This window comes from Hyla sarda, chromosome 1, assembly GCF_029499605.1.
Source record: "Hyla sarda isolate aHylSar1 chromosome 1, aHylSar1.hap1, whole genome shotgun sequence".
NCBI classification, from domain to species: Eukaryota; Metazoa; Chordata; class Amphibia; order Anura; family Hylidae; genus Hyla; species Hyla sarda.
Window position 1 is genome coordinate 259157528 of NC_079189.1, and position 18402 is coordinate 259175929.

Consider the following 18402-nt stretch of genomic DNA (forward strand, 5'->3'; position numbering starts at 1 on the left):
ATCCACAGTATACACGGTGAGAAGATGTCTACGGCCATCCTAAGCTGAATGTGCCTGTTCTTGTCAGATCGCAGACTGCTACCCAGCTTAGGGCCTGGTAAGTACCAGCATGGGAGACTGGCTGGGAATCCCGGGTGCAGTTGACATTTTAATCTGTTGCCGCCTTCCGCTCCGATTCGGAAAAGGATTTATCGATGCTTAAATGCACAATATACAGGGTGTGAAGCTGTCAACGGCCATCCTAAGCTGAACGCGCCTGCTCTCGTCAGATCGCAGACTGCTACCCAGCTTAGGGCCCGGTAAGTACCAGCATGGGAGACTGGCTGGGAATCCCAGGTGTTGTTGACATTTTGCTCTGTAGCCGCCTTCCGCTCCGATTCCGAAAAGGATTTATTGATGCTTAAATCCACAGTATACAGGGTGTGAAGCCGTCTACGGCTATCCTAAGCTGAATGTGCCTGTTCTTGTCAGATCGCAGACTGCTGCCCGGCAAGTACGGGCATGGGAGACTGGCTGGCAATCCAAGGTGCTATTGCCATTTTGCTCTGTTGCCGCCTTCCTCTCCGATTCCGAAAAGGATTTATTGATGCTTAAATGCACAGTATAAAAAGCATGAAGCTGTCAATGGCCATCCTAAGCTGAACGTGCCTGCTCTCGTCAGATCGCAGACTGCTACCCAACTTCGGGCCTGGTAAGTAACAGCATGGGAGACTGGCTGGGAATCCCGAGTGCAGTTGACATTTTGCTCTGTTTCTGCTCCGATTCCGAAAATTATTTATTGATGCTTAAATCCACAGTATACAAAGTGTGAAGCTGTCAACGGCCATCCTAAGCTGAACGCGCCTGCTCTCGTCAGATCGCAGACTGCTAACCAGCTTAGGGCCTAGTAAGTACCAGCATGGGAGACTGGCTGGGAATCCCGGGTGCAGTTGACATTTTAATCTGTTGCCGCCTTCCGCTCCGATTCGGAAAATAATTTATTGATGCTTAAATCCACAGTATACAGGGTGTGAAGCCATCTACGGCTATCCTAAGCTGAATGTGCCTGTTCTTGTCAGATCGCAGACTGCTGCCCGGCAAGTACGGGCATGGGAGACTGGCTGGCAATCCCAGGTGCTATTGCCATTTTGCTCTGTTGCCGCCTTCCACTCCGATTCCGAAAAGGATTTATTGATGCTTAAATGCACAGTATACAAGGCAAGAAGATGTCAACGGCCGTCCTAAGCTGAACGCGCCTGCTCTCGTCAGAGCGAAGACTGCTACCCAGCTTTGGGCCTGGTAAGTACCAGCATGGGAGACTGGCTGGGAATCCCGGGTGCAGCTGACATGTTGCTCTGTTTCTGCTCCGATTCCGAAAATTATTTATTGATGCTTAAATCCACAGTATACAAAGTGTGAAGCTGTAAACGGCCATCCTAAGCTTAACGCGCCTGCTCTCGTCAGATCGCAGACTGGTACAGATCTTAGGGCCCGGTAAGTACCGGCATGGGAGACTGGCTGGGAATCCCGGCTGCCGTTGACATTTTGCTCTGTTGCCGCCTTCCGTTCCGATTCCGAAAAGGATTTATTGATGCTTAAAGGCACAGTATAAAGGGCAAAAAGCTGTCAACGGCCATCCTAAGCTGAACGCGCCTGCTCTTGTCAGATCACAGACTGCTACCCAGCTTAGGGCCCGGTAAGTACCAGCATGGGAGACTGGCTGGGAATCCCAGGTGTCGTTGACATTTTGCTCTGTTGCCGCCTTCCGCTCCGATTCCGAAAAGGATTTATTGATGCTTAAATCCACAGTATACAAAGTGGGAAGCTGTCAACGGCCATCCTAAGCTGAACGCGCCTGCTCTCGTCAGATCGCAGACTGCTACCCAGCTTAGGGCCTGGTAAGTACCAGCATGGGAGACTGGCTGGCAATCCAAGGTGCTATTGCCATTTTGCTCTGTTGCCGCCTTCCTCTCCGATTCCGAAAAGGATTTATTGATGCTTAAATGCACAGTATAAAAAGCATGAAGCTGTCAATGGCCATCCTAAGCTGAACGTGCCTGCTCTCGTCAGATCGCAGACTGCTACCCAGCTTAGGGCCTTGTAAGTTCCAGCATGGGAGACTGGCTGGGAATCCCGGGTGCAGTTGACATTTTAATCTGTTGCCGCCTTCTGCTCCGATTCGGAAAAGGATTTATTGATGCTTAAATGCACAGTATAAAGGGCGTGAAGCTGTCAACGGCCATCCTAAGCTGAACACGCCTTCTCTCGTCAGATTGCAGACTGCTACCCAGCTTAGGGCCTGGCAAGTACCAGCATGGGAGACTGGCTGGGAATCTCAGGTGTTGTTGGCATTTAGCTTTGTAGCTCTGTAGACAGTTTGCTCCGATTCCGAAATGGATTTATTGATGCTTAAATCCACAGTATACAGGGTGTGAAGCCGTCTACGGCTATCCTAAGCTGAATGCGCCTGTTCTTGTCAGATCGCAGACTCCTGCCCGGCAAGTACGGGCATGGGAGACTTGCTGGCAATCCAAGGTGCTATTGACATTTTGCTCTGTTGCCGCCTTCCTCTCCGATTAAAAAAAATATTTATTGATGCTTAAATCCACAGTATACAAGGCGTGAAGATGTCAATGGCCATCCTAAGCTGAACGCGCCTGCTCTCGTCAGATCGCAGACTGCTACCCAGCTTAGGGCCCGGTAAGTACTGGCATGGGAGACTGGCTGGGAATCCCGGGTGCCGTTGACTTTTTGCTCTATTGCTGCCTTCCGCTCCGATTCCGAAAATAATTTATTGATGCTTAAACCCACAGTATACAAGGTATGAAGCTGTCGACGGCCATCCTAAGCTTAACGCGCCTGCTCTCGTCAGATTGCAGACTGATACAGATCTTAGGGCCCGGTAAGTACCGTCATGGGACACTGGCTGGGAATCCCGGCTGCCGTTGACATTTTGCTCTGTTGCCGCCTTCCGTTCCGATTCCGAAAAGGATTTATTGATGCTTAAATGCACAGTATACAAAGTGTGAAGCTGTCAACGGCCATCCTAAGCTGAACGCGCCTGCTCTCGTCAGATCGCAGACTGCTACCCAGCTTAGGGCCCGGTAAGTACCAGCATGGGAGACTGGCTGGGAATCCCGGGTGCAGTTGACATTTTAATCTGTTGCCGCCTTCCGCTCCGATTCGGAAAAGGATTTATTGATGCTTAAATGCACAGTATAAAGGGCATGAAGCCGTCAACGGCCATCCTAAGCTGAACGCGCATGCTCTCGTCAGATCGCAGACTGCTAACAAGCTTAGGGCCCGGTAAGTACCAGCATGGGAGACTGGCTGGGAATCCCAGGTGTTGTTGACATTTTGCTCTGTAGCCGCCTTCCGCTCCGATTCCGAAAAGGATTTATTGATGCTTAAATCCACAGTATACAGGGTGTGAAGCCGTCTACGGCTATCCTAAGCTGAATGTGCCTGTTCTTGTCAGATCGCAGACTGCTGCCCGGCAAGTACGGGCATGGGAGACTTGTTGGCAATCCAAGGTGCTATTGACATTTTGCTCTGTTGCCGCCTTCCTCTCCGATTCCGAAAAGGATTTATTGATGCTTAAATCCACAGTATACAGGGTGTGAAGCCGTCTACGGCTATCCTAAGCTGAATGCGCCTGTTCTTGTCAGATCGCAGACTGCTGCCCGGCAAGTACGGGCATGGGAGACTGGCTGGCAATCCAAGGTGCTATTGACATTTTGCTCTGTTGCCGCCTTCCTCTCCGATTAAAAAAAATATTTATTGATGCTTAAATCCACAGTATACAAGGCATAAAGTTGTCAATGGCCATTCTTAGCTGAACGCGCCTGCTCTCGTCAGATCGCAAACTGCTACCCAGCTTAGGGCCTGGTAAGTACTGGCATGGGAGACTGGCTGGGAATCCCGGGTGCCGTTGACATTTTGCTCTATTGCTGCCTTCCGCTCCGATTCCGAAAATAATTTATTGATGCTTAAACCCACAGTATACAAGGTGTGAAGCTGTCGACGGGCATCCTAAGCTTAACGCGCCTGCTCTCGTCAGATCGCAGACTGGTACAGATCTTAGGGCCCGGTAAGTACCGGCATGGAACACTGGCTGGGAATCCCGGCTGCCGTTGACATTTTGCTCTGTTGCCGCCTTCCGTTCCGATTCCGAAAAGGATTTATTGATGCTTAAATGCACAGTATAAAGGGCGAGAAGCTGTCAACGGCCATCCTAAGCTGAACGCGCCTGCTCTCGGCAGATCACAGACTGCTACCCAGCTTAGGGCCCGGTAAGTACCAGCATGGGAGCCTGGCTGGGAATCCCAAGTATTGTTGACATTTTGCTCTGTTGCCGCCTTCCGCTCCGATTCCGAAAAGGTTTTATTGATGCTTAAATCCACAGTATACACAGTGAGAAGAAGTCTACGGCCATCTTAAGCTGAATGTGCCTGTTCTTGTCAGATCGCAGACTGCTACCCAGCTTAGGGCCTGGTAAGTACCAGCATGGGAGACTGGCTGGGAATCCCGGGTGCAGTTGACATTTTAATCTGTTGCCGCCTTACGCTCCGATTCGGAAAAGGATTTATCGATGCTTAAATGCACAATATACAGGGTGTGAAGCTGTCAACGGCCATCCTAAGCTGAACGTGCCTGCTCTCGTCAGATCGCAGACTGGTACAGATCTTGGGGCCCGGTAAGTACCGGCATGGGACACTGGCTGGGAATCCTGGCTGCCGTTGACATTTTGCTCTGTTGCCGCCTTCCGTTCCGATTCCGAAAAGGATTTATTGATGCTTAAATGCACAGTATAAAGGACGAGAAGCTGTCAACGGCCATCCTAAGCTGAACGCGCCTGCTCTCGTCAGATTGCAGACTGCTACCCAGCTTAGGGCCCGGTAAGTACCAGCATGGGAGACTGACTGGGAATCCCAGGTGTCGTTGACATTTTGCTCCGTTGCCGCCTTCTGCTCCGATTCCGAAAAGGATTTATTGATGCTTAAATCCACAGTATACAGGGTGTGAAGATGTCTACGGCCATCCTAAGCTTAATGCGCCTGTTCTCGTCAGATCGCAGACTGCTGCCCAGCTTCGGGCCTGATAAGTACCAGCATGGGAGACTGGCTGGGAATCCCGGGTGCAGTTGACATTTTGCTCTGTTTCTGCTCCGATTCCAAAAATTATTTATTGATGCTTAAATCCACAGTATACAAAGTGTGAAACTGTCAACGGCCATCCTAAGCTGAACGTGCTTGCTCTCCTCAGATCGCAGACTGCTGCCCGGCAAATACAGGCATGGGAGACTGGCTGGCAATCCAAGGTGCCATTGACATTTTGCTCTGTTGCCGCCTTCTTCTCCGAATAATAAAAATATTTATTGCTGCTTAAATCCACAATATACAAGGCGTAAAGATGTCAACGGCCATCCTAAGCTGAACGTGCCTGCTCTCGTCAGATCGCAGACTGCTGCCCTGTAGTTACCGGCATGGGAGACTGGCTGGCAATCCAAGGTGCCATTGACATTTTGCTCTGTTGCCGCCTTCCTCTCCGATTAATAAAAATATTTATTGATGCTTAAATCCACAATATACAAGGCATGAAGATGTCAACGGCCATCCTAAGCTGAACGCGCCTGCTCTCGTCAGATCGCAGACTGCTACCCAGCTTAGGGCCCAGTAAGTACCGGCATGGGAGACTGGCTGGGAATCCCGGATGCAGTTGACATTTTGCTCTGTTGCCGCTTTCCGTTCCGATTCCGAAAAGGATTTATTGATGCTTAAATGCACAGTATAAAAAGCATGAAGCTGTCAATGGCCATCCTAAGCTGAATGCGCCTGCTCTTGTCAGATCGCAGACTGCTACCCAGCTTAGGGCCTGGTAAGTACCAGCATGGGAGACTGGCTGGGAATCCTGGGTGCCGTTGACATTTTAATCTGTTGCCGCCTTCCGCTCCGATTCGGAAAAGGATTTATTGATGCTTAAATGCACAGTATAAAGGGCGTGAAGCCGTCAACGGCCATCCTAAGCTGAACGCGCCAGCTCTCGTCAGATCGCAGACTGCTACCCAGCTTAGGGCCCGGTAAGTACCAGCATGGGAGACTGGCTGGGAATCCCAGGTGTTGTAGACATTTTGCTCTGTAGCCGCCTTCCGCTCCGATTCCGAAAAGGATTTATTGATGCTTAAATCCACAGTATACAGGATGTGAAGCATTCTACGGCTATCCTAAGCTGAATGCGACTGTTCTTGTCAGATCGCAGACTGCTTCCCGGCAAGTATGGGCATGGGAGACTGGCTGGCAATCCAAGGTGCTATTGAAATTTTGCTCTGTTGCCGCCTTCCTCTCCGATTTAAAAAAATATTTATTGATGCTTAAATCCACAGTATACAAGGCATGAAGATGTCAACGGCCATCCTAAGCTGAACGCGCCTGTTCTCGTCAGATCGCAGACTGCTACGCAGCTTAGGGCCCAGTAAGTACCGGCATGAGAGACTGGCTGGGAATCCCGGGTGCAGTTGACAATTTGCTCTGTTGCCGCCTTCCGTTCCGATTCCGAAAAGGATTTATTGATGCTTAAATGCACAGTATAAAAAGCATGAAGCTGTCAATGGCCATCCTAAGCTGAATGCGCCTGCTCTTGTCAGATCGCAGACTGCTACCCAGCTTAGGGCCTGGTAAGTACTGGCATGGGAGACTGGCTGGGAATCCCGGGTGCTGTTGACATTTTGCTCTATTGCTGCCTTCCGCTCCGATAAGAATTTATTGATGCTTAAATCCACAGTATACAAGGTGTGAAGCTGTCGACGGCCATCCTAAGCTTAATGCGCCTGCTCTCGTCAGATCGCAGACTGGTACAGATCTTAGGGCCCGGTAAGTACCGGCATGGGAGACTTGCTGGCAATCCAAGGTGCTATTGACATTTTGCTCTGTTGCCGCCTTCCTCTTTGATTCCGAAAAGGATTTATTGATGCTTAAATGCACAGTATAAAAAGCATGAAGCTGTCAATGGCCATTCTAAGCTGAACGCGCCTGCTCTCGTCAGATCGCAGACTGCTACCCAGCTTAGGGCCCGGTAAGTACTGGCATGGGAGACTGCCTGGGAATCCCGGGTGCCGTTGACATTTTGCTCTATTGCTGCCTTCCGCTCCGATTCCGAAAATAATTTATTGATGCTTAAATCCACAGTATACAAGGTGTGAAGCTGTCGACGGCCATCCTAAGCTTAACGTGCCTGCTCTCGTCAGATCGCATACTGGTACAGATCTTAGGGCCCGGTAAGTACCGGCATGGGAGACTGGCTGGGAATCCCGGCTGCCGTTGACATTTTGCCGCCTTCCGTTCCGATTCCGAAAAGGATTTATTGATGCTTAAATGCACAGTATAAAGGGCAAAAAGCTGTCAACGGCCATCCTAAGCTGAACGCGCCTGCTCTCGTCAGATCGCAGACTGCTACCCAGTTTAGGGCCCGGTAAGTGCCAGCATGGGAGACTGGCTGGGCATCCCAGGTGTCGTTGACATTTTGCTCTGTTGCCGCCTTACGCTCCGATTCCGAAAAGGATTTATTGATGCTTAAATCCACAGTATACAGGGTGTGAAGATGTCTACGGCCATCCTAAGCTGAATGCGCCTGTTCTCGTCAGGTCGCAGACTGCTACCCAGCTTCGGGCCTGGTAAGTACCAGCATGGGAGACTGGCTGGGAATCCCGGGTGCAGTTGACATTTTGCTCTGTTTCTGCTCCGATTCCGAAAATTATTTATTGATGCTTAAATCCACAGTATACAAAGTGTGAAGCTGTCAACGGCCATCCAAAGCTGAACGCGCCTGCTCTCGTCAGATCGCAGACTGCTACCCAGCTTAGGGCCTGGTAAGTACCAGCATGGGAGACTGGCTGGGAATCCCGGGTGCAGTTGAAATTTTAATCTGTTTCTGCTCCGATTCAGAAAAGGATTTATTGATGCTTAAATCCACAATTTACATGGTGTGAAGCTGTCAACGGCCATTCTAAGCCTGAACGTGCCTGCTCTCCTCAGATCGCAGACTGCTGCCCGGCAGATACAGGGATGGGAGACTGGCTGGCAATCCAAGGTGCCATTGACATTTTGCTCTGTTGCCGCCTTCTTCTCCGAATAATAAAAATATTTATTGATGCTTAAATCCACAATATACAAGGCGTGAAGATGTCAACGGCCATCCTAAGTTGAACGCGCCTGCTCTCGTCAGATTGCAGACTGCTACCTAACTTAGGGCCCGCTAAGTACTGGCATGGGAGACTGGCTGGGAATCCCGGGTGCAGTTGACATTTTGCTCTGTTGCCGCCTTCCGTTCCGATTAAAAAAAATATTTATTGATGCTTAAATCCATAGTATACAAGGCGTGAAGATGTCAACGGCCATCCTAAGCTGAACGCGCCTGCTCTCATCAGATCGCAGACTGCTACGCAGCTTAGGGCCCAGTAAGTACCGGCATGGGAGACTGGCTGGGAATCCCGGGTGCAGTTGACATTTTGCTCTGTTGCCGCCTTCCGTTCCGATTCCGAAAAGGATTTATTGATGCTTAAATCCACAGTATACAAGGTGTGAAGCTGTCGACGGCCATCCTAAGCTTAACGCGCCTGCTCTCGTCAGATCGCAGACAGGTACAGATCTTAGGGCCCGGTAAGTACCGGCATGGGACACTGGCTGGGAATCCCGGCTGCCGTTGACATTTTGCTCTGTTGCCGCCTTCCGTTCCGATTCCGAAAAGGATTTATTGATGCTTAAATGCACAGTATAAAGGACAAGAAGCTGTCAATGGCCAACCTAAGCTGAACGTGCCTGCTCTCGTCAGATCGCAGACTGCTACCCAGCTTAGGGCCCGGTAAGTACCAGCATGGGAGACTGGCTGGAATCCCAGGTGCAGTTGACATTTTAATCTGTTGCCGCCTTCCGCTCCGATTCGGAAAAGGATTTATTGATGCTTAAATCCACAGTATACAGGGTGTGAAGCCGTCTACGGCTATCCTAAGCTGAATGCGGCTGTTCTTGTCAGATCGCAGACTGCTGCCCAGCAAGTACGGGCATGGGAGACTGGCTGGCAATCCAAGGTGCTATTGACATTTTGCTCTGTTGCCGCCTTCCTCTCCGATTAAAAAAAATATTTATTGATGCTTAAATCCACAGTATACAAGGCGTGAAGATGTCAACGGCCATCCTAAGCTTAACGCGCCTGCTCTCGTCAGATCGCAGACTGCTACGCAGCTTAGGGCCCAGTAAGTACCGGCATGGGAGACTGGCTGGGAATCCCGGGTGCCGTTGACATTTTGCTCTATTGCTGCTTTCCGCTCCGATTCCGAAAATAATTTATTGATGCTTAAATCCACAGTATACAAGGTGTGAAGCTGTCGACGGCCATACTAAGCTTAACGCGCCTGCTCTCGTCAGATCGCAGACTGGTAAAGATCTTAGGGCCCGGTAAGTACCGGCAATGGACACTGGCTGGGAATCCCGGCTGCCGTTGACATTTTGCTCTGTTGCCGCCTTCCGTTCCGATTCCGAAAAGGATTTATTGATGCTTAAATGCACAGTATAAAGGGCGAGAAGCTGTCAACGGCCAACCTAAGCTGAACGCGCCTGCTCTCGTCAGATCACAGACTGCTACCCAGCTTAGGGCCCGGTAAGTACCAGCATGGGAGACTGGCTGGAATCCCAGGTGCAGTTGACATTTTAATCTGTTGCCGCCTTCCGCTCCGATTCGGAAAAGGATTTATTGATGCTTAAATCCACAATATACAGGGTGTGAAGCTGTCAACGGCCATCCTAAGCTGAACGTGTCTGCTCTCCTCAGATCGCAGACTGCTGCCCGGCAGATACCGGCATGGGAGACTGGCTGGCAATCCAAGGTGCAATTGACATTTTGCTCTGTTGCCGCCTTCCTCTCCGATTAATAAAAATATTTATTGATGCTTAAATCCACAATATACAAGGCGGGAAGATGTCAACGGCCATCCTAAACTGAACGCGCCTGCTCTCGTCAGATCGCAGACCACTACCCAGCTTAGGGCCCAGTAAGTACCGGCATGGGAGACTGGCTGGGAATCCCGGGTGCAGTTGACATTTTGCTCTGTTGCCGCCTTCCGTTCCGATTCCGAAAAGGATTTATTGATGCTTAAATTCACAGTATAAAAATCATGAAGCTGTCAATGGCCATCCTAAGCTGAACGCGCCTGCTCTCGTCAGATCAAAGACTGCTACCCAGCTTAGGGCCCGGTAAGTACTGGCATGGGAGACTGGCTGGGAATCCCGGTTGCCGTTGACATTTTGCTCTATTGCTGCCTTCCGCTCCGATTCCGAAAAGAATTTATTGATGCTTAAATCCACAGTATACAAGGTGTGAAGCTGTCGACGGCCATCCTAAGCTGAACGCGCCTGCTCTCGTCAAATCGCAGACTGCTACCCAGCTTAGGGCCCGGTAAGTACCTGCATGGGAGACTGGCTGGGAATCTCAGGTGTTGTTGACATTTTGCTCTGTAGCTCTGTAGACATTTTGCTTCGATTCCGAAAAGGATTTATTGATGCTTAAATCCACAGTATACAGGGTGTGAAGCCGTCTACGGCTATCCTAAGCTGAATGCGCCTGTTCTTGTCAGATCGCAGACTGCTGCCCGGCAAGTACGGGCATGGGAGACTGGCTGGCAATCCAAGGTGCTATTGACATTTTGCTCTGTTGCCGCCTTCCTCTCCGATTAAAAAAAAATATTTATTGATGCTTAAATCCACAGTATACAAGGCGTGAGGATGTCAACGGCCATCCTAAGCTGAACGCCCCTGCTCTCGTCAGATCGCAGACTGCTACGCAGCTTAGGGCCCAGTAAGTACCGGCATGGGAGACTGGCTGGGAATCCCGGGTGCAGTTGACATTTTGCTCTGTTGCCGCCTTCCGTTCCGATTCCGAAAAGGATTTATTGATGCTTAAATGCACAGTATAAAAAGCATGGATTTGTCAATGGCCAACCTAAGCTGAACGTGCCTGCTCTCGTCAGATCGCAGACTGCTACCCAGCTTAGGGCCCGGTAAGTATTGGCATGGGAGACTGGCTGGGAATCCCGGGTGCCGTTGATACTTTGCTCTATTGCTGCCTTCCGCTCCGATTCCGAAAATAATTTATTGATGCTTAAATTCACAGTATACAAGGTGTGAAGCTGTCGACGGCCATCCTAAGCTTAACGCGCCTGCTCTCGTCAGATCGCAGACTGGTACAGATCTTAGGGCCCGGTAAGTACTGGCTGGGAATCCCGGCTGCCGTTGACATTTTGCTCTGTTGCCGCCTTCCGTTCCGATTCCGAAAAGGATTTATTGATGCTTAAATGCACAGTATACAAAGTTTGAAGCTGTCAACGGCCATCCTAAGCTGAACGCGCCTGCTCTCGTCAGATCGCAGACTGCTACCCAGCTTAGGGCCCGGTAAGTACCAGCATGGGAGACTGGCTGGGAATCCCAGGTGTCGTTGACATTTTGTTCTGTTGCCGCCTTCCGCTCCGATTCCGAAAAGGATTTATTGATGCTTAAATCCACAGTATACAAAGTGTGAAGCTGTCAACGGCCATCCTAAGCTGAACGCGCCTGCTCTCGTCAGATCACAGACTGCTACCCAGCTTAGGGCCTGGTAAGTACCAGCATGGGAGACTGGCTGGGAATCCCGGGTGCAGTTGACATTTTAATCTGTTGCCGCCTTCCGCTCCGATTCGGAAAAGGATTTATTGATGCTTAAATACACAATATACAGGGTGTGAAGCTGTCAACGGCCATCCTAAGCCTGAAGTGCCTGCTCTCCTCAGATCGCAGACTGCTGCCCGACAGTTACCGGCATGGGAGACTGGCTGGCAATCCAAGGTGCCATTGACATTTTGCTCTGTTGCCGCCTTCCTCTCCGATTAATAAAAATATTTATTGATGCTTAAATCCACAATATACAAGGCGTGAAGAAGTCAATGGCCATCCTAAGCTGAACGCGCCTGCTCTCGTCAGATCGCAGACTGCTACCCAGCTTAGGGCCCAGTAAGTACCTGCATGGGAGACTGGCTGGGAATCCCGGGTGCAGATGACATTTTGCTCTGTTGTCGCCTTCCGTTCCGATTCCGAAAAGGATTTATTGATGCTTAAATGCACAGTATAAAAAGCATGAAGCTGTCAATGGCCATCCTAAGCTGAACGCGCCTGCTCTCGTCAGATCGCAGACTGATACCCAGCTTAGGGCCTGGTAAGTACCAGCATGGGAGACTGGCTGGGAGTCCCGGGTGCAGTTGACATTTTAATCTGTTGCCGCCTTCCGCTCCGATTCGGAAAAGGATTTATTGATGCTTAAATGCACAATATAAAGGGCGTGAAGCTGTCAACGGCCATCCTAAGCTGAACCCGCCTGCTCTCGTCAGATCGCAGACTGCTACCCAGCTTAGGGCCCGGTAAGTACCAGCATGGGAGACTGACTGGGAATCCCAGGTGTCGTTGACATTTTGCTCCGTTGCCGCCTTCTGCTCCGATTCCGAAAAGGATTTATTGATGCTTAAATCCACAGTATACAGGGTGTGAAGATGTCTACGGCCATCCTAAGCTTAATGCGCCTGTTCTCGTCAGATCGCAGACTGCTGCCCAGCTTCGGGCCTGATAAGTACCAGCATGGGAGACTGGCTGGGAATCCCGGGTGCAGTTGACATTTTGCTCTGTTTCTGCTCCGATTCCAAAAATTATTTATTGATGCTTAAATCCACAGTATACAAAGTGTGAAACTGTCAACGGCCATCCTAAGCTGAACGTGCTTGCTCTCCTCAGATCGCAGACTGCTGCCCGGCAAATACAGGCATGGGAGACTGGCTGGCAATCCAAGGTGCCATTGACATTTTGCTCTGTTGCCGCCTTCTTCTCCGAATAATAAAAATATTTATTGCTGCTTAAATCCACAATATACAAGGCGTAAAGATGTCAACGGCCATCCTAAGCTGAACGTGCCTGCTCTCGTCAGATCGCAGACTGCTGCCCTGTAGTTACCGGCATGGGAGACTGGCTGGCAATCCAAGGTGCCATTGACATTTTGCTCTGTTGCCGCCTTCCTCTCCGATTAATAAAAATATTTATTGATGCTTAAATCCACAATATACAAGGCATGAAGATGTCAACGGCCATCCTAAGCTGAACGCGCCTGCTCTCGTCAGATCGCAGACTGCTACCCAGCTTAGGGCCCAGTAAGTACCGGCATGGGAGACTGGCTGGGAATCCCGGATGCAGTTGACATTTTGCTCTGTTGCCGCTTTCCGTTCCGATTCCGAAAAGGATTTATTGATGCTTAAATGCACAGTATAAAAAGCATGAAGCTGTCAATGGCCATCCTAAGCTGAATGCGCCTGCTCTTGTCAGATCGCAGACTGCTACCCAGCTTAGGGCCTGGTAAGTACCAGCATGGGAGACTGGCTGGGAATCCTGGGTGCCGTTGACATTTTAATCTGTTGCCGCCTTCCGCTCCGATTCGGAAAAGGATTTATTGATGCTTAAATGCACAGTATAAAGGGCGTGAAGCCGTCAACGGCCATCCTAAGCTGAACGCGCCAGCTCTCGTCAGATCGCAGACTGCTACCCAGCTTAGGGCCCGGTAAGTACCAGCATGGGAGGCTGGCTGGGAATCCCAGGTGTTGTAGACATTTTGCTCTGTAGCCGCCTTCCGCTCCGATTCCGAAAAGGATTTATTGATGCTTAAATCCACAGTATACAGGATGTGAAGCATTCTACGGCTATCCTAAGCTGAATGCGACTGTTCTTGTCAGATCGCAGACTGCTTCCCGGCAAGTATGGGCATGGGAGACTGGCTGGCAATCCAAGGTGCTATTGAAATTTTGCTCTGTTGCCGCCTTCCTCTCCGATTTAAAAAAATATTTATTGATGCTTAAATCCACAGTATACAAGGCATGAAGATGTCAACGGCCATCCTAAGCTGAACGCGCCTGTTCTCGTCAGATCGCAGACTGCTACGCAGCTTAGGGCCCAGTAAGTACCGGCATGAGAGACTGGCTGGGAATCCCGGGTGCAGTTGACAATTTGCTCTGTTGCCGCCTTCCGTTCCGATTCCGAAAAGGATTTATTGATGCTTAAATGCACAGTATAAAAAGCATGAAGCTGTCAATGGCCATCCTAAGCTGAATGCGCCTGCTCTTGTCAGATCGCAGACTGCTACCCAGCTTAGGGCCTGGTAAGTACTGGCATGGGAGACTGGCTGGGAATCCCGGGTGCTGTTGACATTTTGCTCTATTGCTGCCTTCCGCTCCGATAAGAATTTATTGATGCTTAAATCCACAGTATACAAGGTGTGAAGCTGTCGACGGCCATCCTAAGCTTAATGCGCCTGCTCTCGTCAGATCGCAGACTGGTACAGATCTTAGGGCCCGGTAAGTACCGGCATGGGAGACTTGCTGGCAATCCAAGGTGCTATTGACATTTTGCTCTGTTGCCGCCTTCCTCTTTGATTCCGAAAAGGATTTATTGATGCTTAAATGCACAGTATAAAAAGCATGAAGCTGTCAATGGCCATTCTAAGCTGAACGCGCCTGCTCTCGTCAGATCGCAGACTGCTACCCAGCTTAGGGCCCGGTAAGTACTGGCATGGGAGACTGCCTGGGAATCCCGGGTGCCGTTGACATTTTGCTCTATTGCTGCCTTCCGCTCCGATTCCGAAAATAATTTATTGATGCTTAAATCCACAGTATACAAGGTGTGAAGCTGTCGACGGCCATCCTAAGCTTAACGTGCCTGCTCTCGTCAGATCGCATACTGGTACAGATCTTAGGGCCCGGTAAGTACCGGCATGGGAGACTGGCTGGGAATCCCGGCTGCCGTTGACATTTTGCCGCCTTCCGTTCCGATTCCGAAAAGGATTTATTGATGCTTAAATGCACAGTATAAAGGGCAAAAAGCTGTCAACGGCCATCCTAAGCTGAACGCGCCTGCTCTCGTCAGATCGCAGACTGCTACCCAGTTTAGGGCCCGGTAAGTGCCAGCATGGGAGACTGGCTGGGCATCCCAGGTGTCGTTGACATTTTGCTCTGTTGCCGCCTTACGCTCCGATTCCGAAAAGGATTTATTGATGCTTAAATCCACAGTATACAGGGTGTGAAGATGTCTACGGCCATCCTAAGCTGAATGCGCCTGTTCTCGTCAGGTCGCAGACTGCTACCCAGCTTCGGGCCTGGTAAGTACCAGCATGGGAGACTGGCTGGGAATCCCGGGTGCAGTTGACATTTTGCTCTGTTTCTGCTCCGATTCCGAAAATTATTTATTGATGCTTAAATCCACAGTATACAAAGTGTGAAGCTGTCAACGGCCATCCAAAGCTGAACGCGCCTGCTCTCGTCAGATCGCAGACTGCTACCCAGCTTAGGGCCTGGTAAGTACCAGCATGGGAGACTGGCTGGGAATCCCGGGTGCAGTTGAAATTTTAATCTGTTTCTGCTCCGATTCAGAAAAGGATTTATTGATGCTTAAATCCACAATTTACATGGTGTGAAGCTGTCAACGGCCATTCTAAGCCTGAACGTGCCTGCTCTCCTCAGATCGCAGACTGCTGCCCGGCAGATACAGGGATGGGAGACTGGCTGGCAATCCAAGGTGCCATTGACATTTTGCTCTGTTGCCGCCTTCTTCTCCGAATAATAAAAATATTTATTGATGCTTAAATCCACAATATACAAGGCGTGAAGATGTCAACGGCCATCCTAAGTTGAACGCGCCTGCTCTCGTCAGATTGCAGACTGCTACCTAACTTAGGGCCCGCTAAGTACTGGCATGGGAGACTGGCTGGGAATCCCGGGTGCAGTTGACATTTTGCTCTGTTGCCGCCTTCCGTTCCGATTAAAAAAAATATTTATTGATGCTTAAATCCATAGTATACAAGGCGTGAAGATGTCAACGGCCATCCTAAGCTGAACGCGCCTGCTCTCATCAGATCGCAGACTGCTACGCAGCTTAGGGCCCAGTAAGTACCGGCATGGGAGACTGGCTGGGAATCCCGGGTGCAGTTGACATTTTGCTCTGTTGCCGCCTTCCGTTCCGATTCCGAAAAGGATTTATTGATGCTTAAATCCACAGTATACAAGGTGTGAAGCTGTCGACGGCCATCCTAAGCTTAACGCGCCTGCTCTCGTCAGATCGCAGACAGGTACAGATCTTAGGGCCCGGTAAGTACCGGCATGGGACACTGGCTGGGAATCCCGGCTGCCGTTGACATTTTGCTCTGTTGCCGCCTTCCGTTCCGATTCCGAAAAGGATTTATTGATGCTTAAATGCACAGTATAAAGGACAAGAAGCTGTCAATGGCCAACCTAAGCTGAACGTGCCTGCTCTCGTCAGATCGCAGACTGCTACCCAGCTTAGGGCCCGGTAAGTACCAGCATGGGAGACTGGCTGGAATCCCAGGTGCAGTTGACATTTTAATCTGTTGCCGCCTTCCGCTCCGATTCGGAAAAGGATTTATTGATGCTTAAATCCACAGTATACAGGGTGTGAAGCCGTCTACGGCTATCCTAAGCTGAATGCGGCTGTTCTTGTCAGATCGCAGACTGCTGCCCAGCAAGTACGGGCATGGGAGACTGGCTGGCAATCCAAGGTGCTATTGACATTTTGCTCTGTTGCCGCCTTCCTCTCCGATTAAAAAAAATATTTATTGATGCTTAAATCCACAGTATACAAGGCGTGAAGATGTCAACGGCCATCCTAAGCTTAACGCGCCTGCTCTCGTCAGATCGCAGACTGCTACGCAGCTTAGGGCCCAGTAAGTACCGGCATGGGAGACTGGCTGGGAATCCCGGGTGCCGTTGACATTTTGCTCTATTGCTGCTTTCCGCTCCGATTCCGAAAATAATTTATTGATGCTTAAATCCACAGTATACAAGGTGTGAAGCTGTCGACGGCCATACTAAGCTTAACGCGCCTGCTCTCGTCAGATCGCAGACTGGTAAAGATCTTAGGGCCCGGTAAGTATCGGCAATGGACACTGGCTGGGAATCCCGGCTGCCGTTGACATTTTGCTCTGTTGCCGCCTTCCGTTCCGATTCCGAAAAGGATTTATTGATGCTTAAATGCACAGTATAAAGGGCGAGAAGCTGTCAACGGCCAACCTAAGCTGAACGCGCCTGCTCTCGTCAGATCACAGACTGCTACCCAGCTTAGGGCCCGGTAAGTACCAGCATGGGAGACTGGCTGGAATCCCAGGTGCAGTTGACATTTTAATCTGTTGCCGCCTTCCGCTCCGATTCGGAAAAGGATTTATTGATGCTTAAATCCACAATATACAGGGTGTGAAGCTGTCAACGGCCATCCTAAGCTGAACGTGTCTGCTCTCCTCAGATCGCAGACTGCTGCCCGGCAGATACCGGCATGGGAGACTGGCTGGCAATCCAAGGTGCAATTGACATTTTGCTCTGTTGCCGCCTTCCTCTCCGATTAATAAAAATATTTATTGATGCTTAAATCCACAATATACAAGGCGGGAAGATGTCAACGGCCATCCTAAACTGAACGCGCCTGCTCTCGTCAGATCGCAGACCACTACCCAGCTTAGGGCCCAGTAAGTACCGGCATGGGAGACTGGCTGGGAATCCCGGGTGCAGTTGACATTTTGCTCTGTTGCCGCCTTCCGTTCCGATTCCGAAAAGGATTTATTGATGCTTAAATTCACAGTATAAAAATCATGAAGCTGTCAATGGCCATCCTAAGCTGAACGCGCCTGCTCTCGTCAGATCAAAGACTGCTACCCAGCTTAGGGCCCGGTAAGTACTGGCATGGGAGACTGGCTGGGAATCCCGGTTGCCGTTGACATTTTGCTCTATTGCTGCCTTCCGCTCCGATTCCGAAAAGAATTTATTGATGCTTAAATCCACAGTATACAAGGTGTGAAGCTGTCGACGGCCATCCTAAGCTGAACGCGCCTGCTCTCGTCAAATCGCAGACTGCTACCCAGCTTAGGGCCCGGTAAGTACCTGCATGGGAGACTGGCTGGGAATCTCAGGTGTTGTTGACATTTTGCTCTGTAGCTCTGTAGACATTTTGCTTCGATTCCGAAAAGGATTTATTGATGCTTAAATCCACAGTATACAGGGTGTGAAGCCGTCTACGGCTATCCTAAGCTGAATGCGCCTGTTCTTGTCAGATCGCAGACTGCTGCCCGGCAAGTACGGGCATGGGAGACTGGCTGGCAATCCAAGGTGCTATTGACATTTTGCTCTGTTGCCGCCTTCCTCTCCGATTAAAAAAAAATATTTATTGATGCTTAAATCCACAGTATACAAGGCGTGAGGATGTCAACGGCCATCCTAAGCTGAACGCCCCTGCTCTCGTCAGATCGCAGACTGCTACGCAGCTTAGGGCCCAGTAAGTACCGGCATGGGAGACTGGCTGGGAATCCCGGGTG

The 18402-nt window shown here is 50.2% G+C and overlaps 16 pseudogenes; all 16 read left to right on the plus strand.

Annotated features, from left to right (window-relative positions):
- Positions 1-228: 228 nt before the first annotated feature.
- On the plus strand, positions 229-348 carry LOC130320238 (5S ribosomal RNA; annotated as a pseudogene).
- Positions 349-815: 467 nt separating this feature from the next.
- On the plus strand, positions 816-935 carry LOC130328932 (5S ribosomal RNA; annotated as a pseudogene).
- A 1673-nt stretch (positions 936-2608) lies between these two features.
- On the plus strand, positions 2609-2728 carry LOC130352352 (5S ribosomal RNA; annotated as a pseudogene).
- Positions 2729-3012: 284 nt separating this feature from the next.
- Positions 3013-3132, plus strand: LOC130352629 (5S ribosomal RNA; annotated as a pseudogene).
- Positions 3133-3796: 664 nt separating this feature from the next.
- On the plus strand, positions 3797-3916 carry LOC130335412 (5S ribosomal RNA; annotated as a pseudogene).
- Positions 3917-4806: 890 nt separating this feature from the next.
- On the plus strand, positions 4807-4926 carry LOC130352068 (5S ribosomal RNA; annotated as a pseudogene).
- Positions 4927-6581: 1655 nt separating this feature from the next.
- Positions 6582-6701, plus strand: LOC130352742 (5S ribosomal RNA; annotated as a pseudogene).
- A 278-nt stretch (positions 6702-6979) lies between these two features.
- LOC130320602 (5S ribosomal RNA) lies at positions 6980-7099 on the plus strand (annotated as a pseudogene).
- Positions 7100-8360: 1261 nt separating this feature from the next.
- Positions 8361-8480, plus strand: LOC130352304 (5S ribosomal RNA; annotated as a pseudogene).
- Positions 8481-9155: 675 nt separating this feature from the next.
- Positions 9156-9275, plus strand: LOC130328877 (5S ribosomal RNA; annotated as a pseudogene).
- Positions 9276-11346: 2071 nt separating this feature from the next.
- On the plus strand, positions 11347-11466 carry LOC130314148 (5S ribosomal RNA; annotated as a pseudogene).
- An 878-nt stretch (positions 11467-12344) lies between these two features.
- Positions 12345-12464, plus strand: LOC130332502 (5S ribosomal RNA; annotated as a pseudogene).
- Positions 12465-14119: 1655 nt separating this feature from the next.
- Positions 14120-14239, plus strand: LOC130352743 (5S ribosomal RNA; annotated as a pseudogene).
- A 278-nt stretch (positions 14240-14517) lies between these two features.
- Positions 14518-14637, plus strand: LOC130321809 (5S ribosomal RNA; annotated as a pseudogene).
- Positions 14638-15898: 1261 nt separating this feature from the next.
- On the plus strand, positions 15899-16018 carry LOC130352305 (5S ribosomal RNA; annotated as a pseudogene).
- Positions 16019-16693: 675 nt separating this feature from the next.
- On the plus strand, positions 16694-16813 carry LOC130328888 (5S ribosomal RNA; annotated as a pseudogene).
- Positions 16814-18402: the final 1589 nt, after the last annotated feature.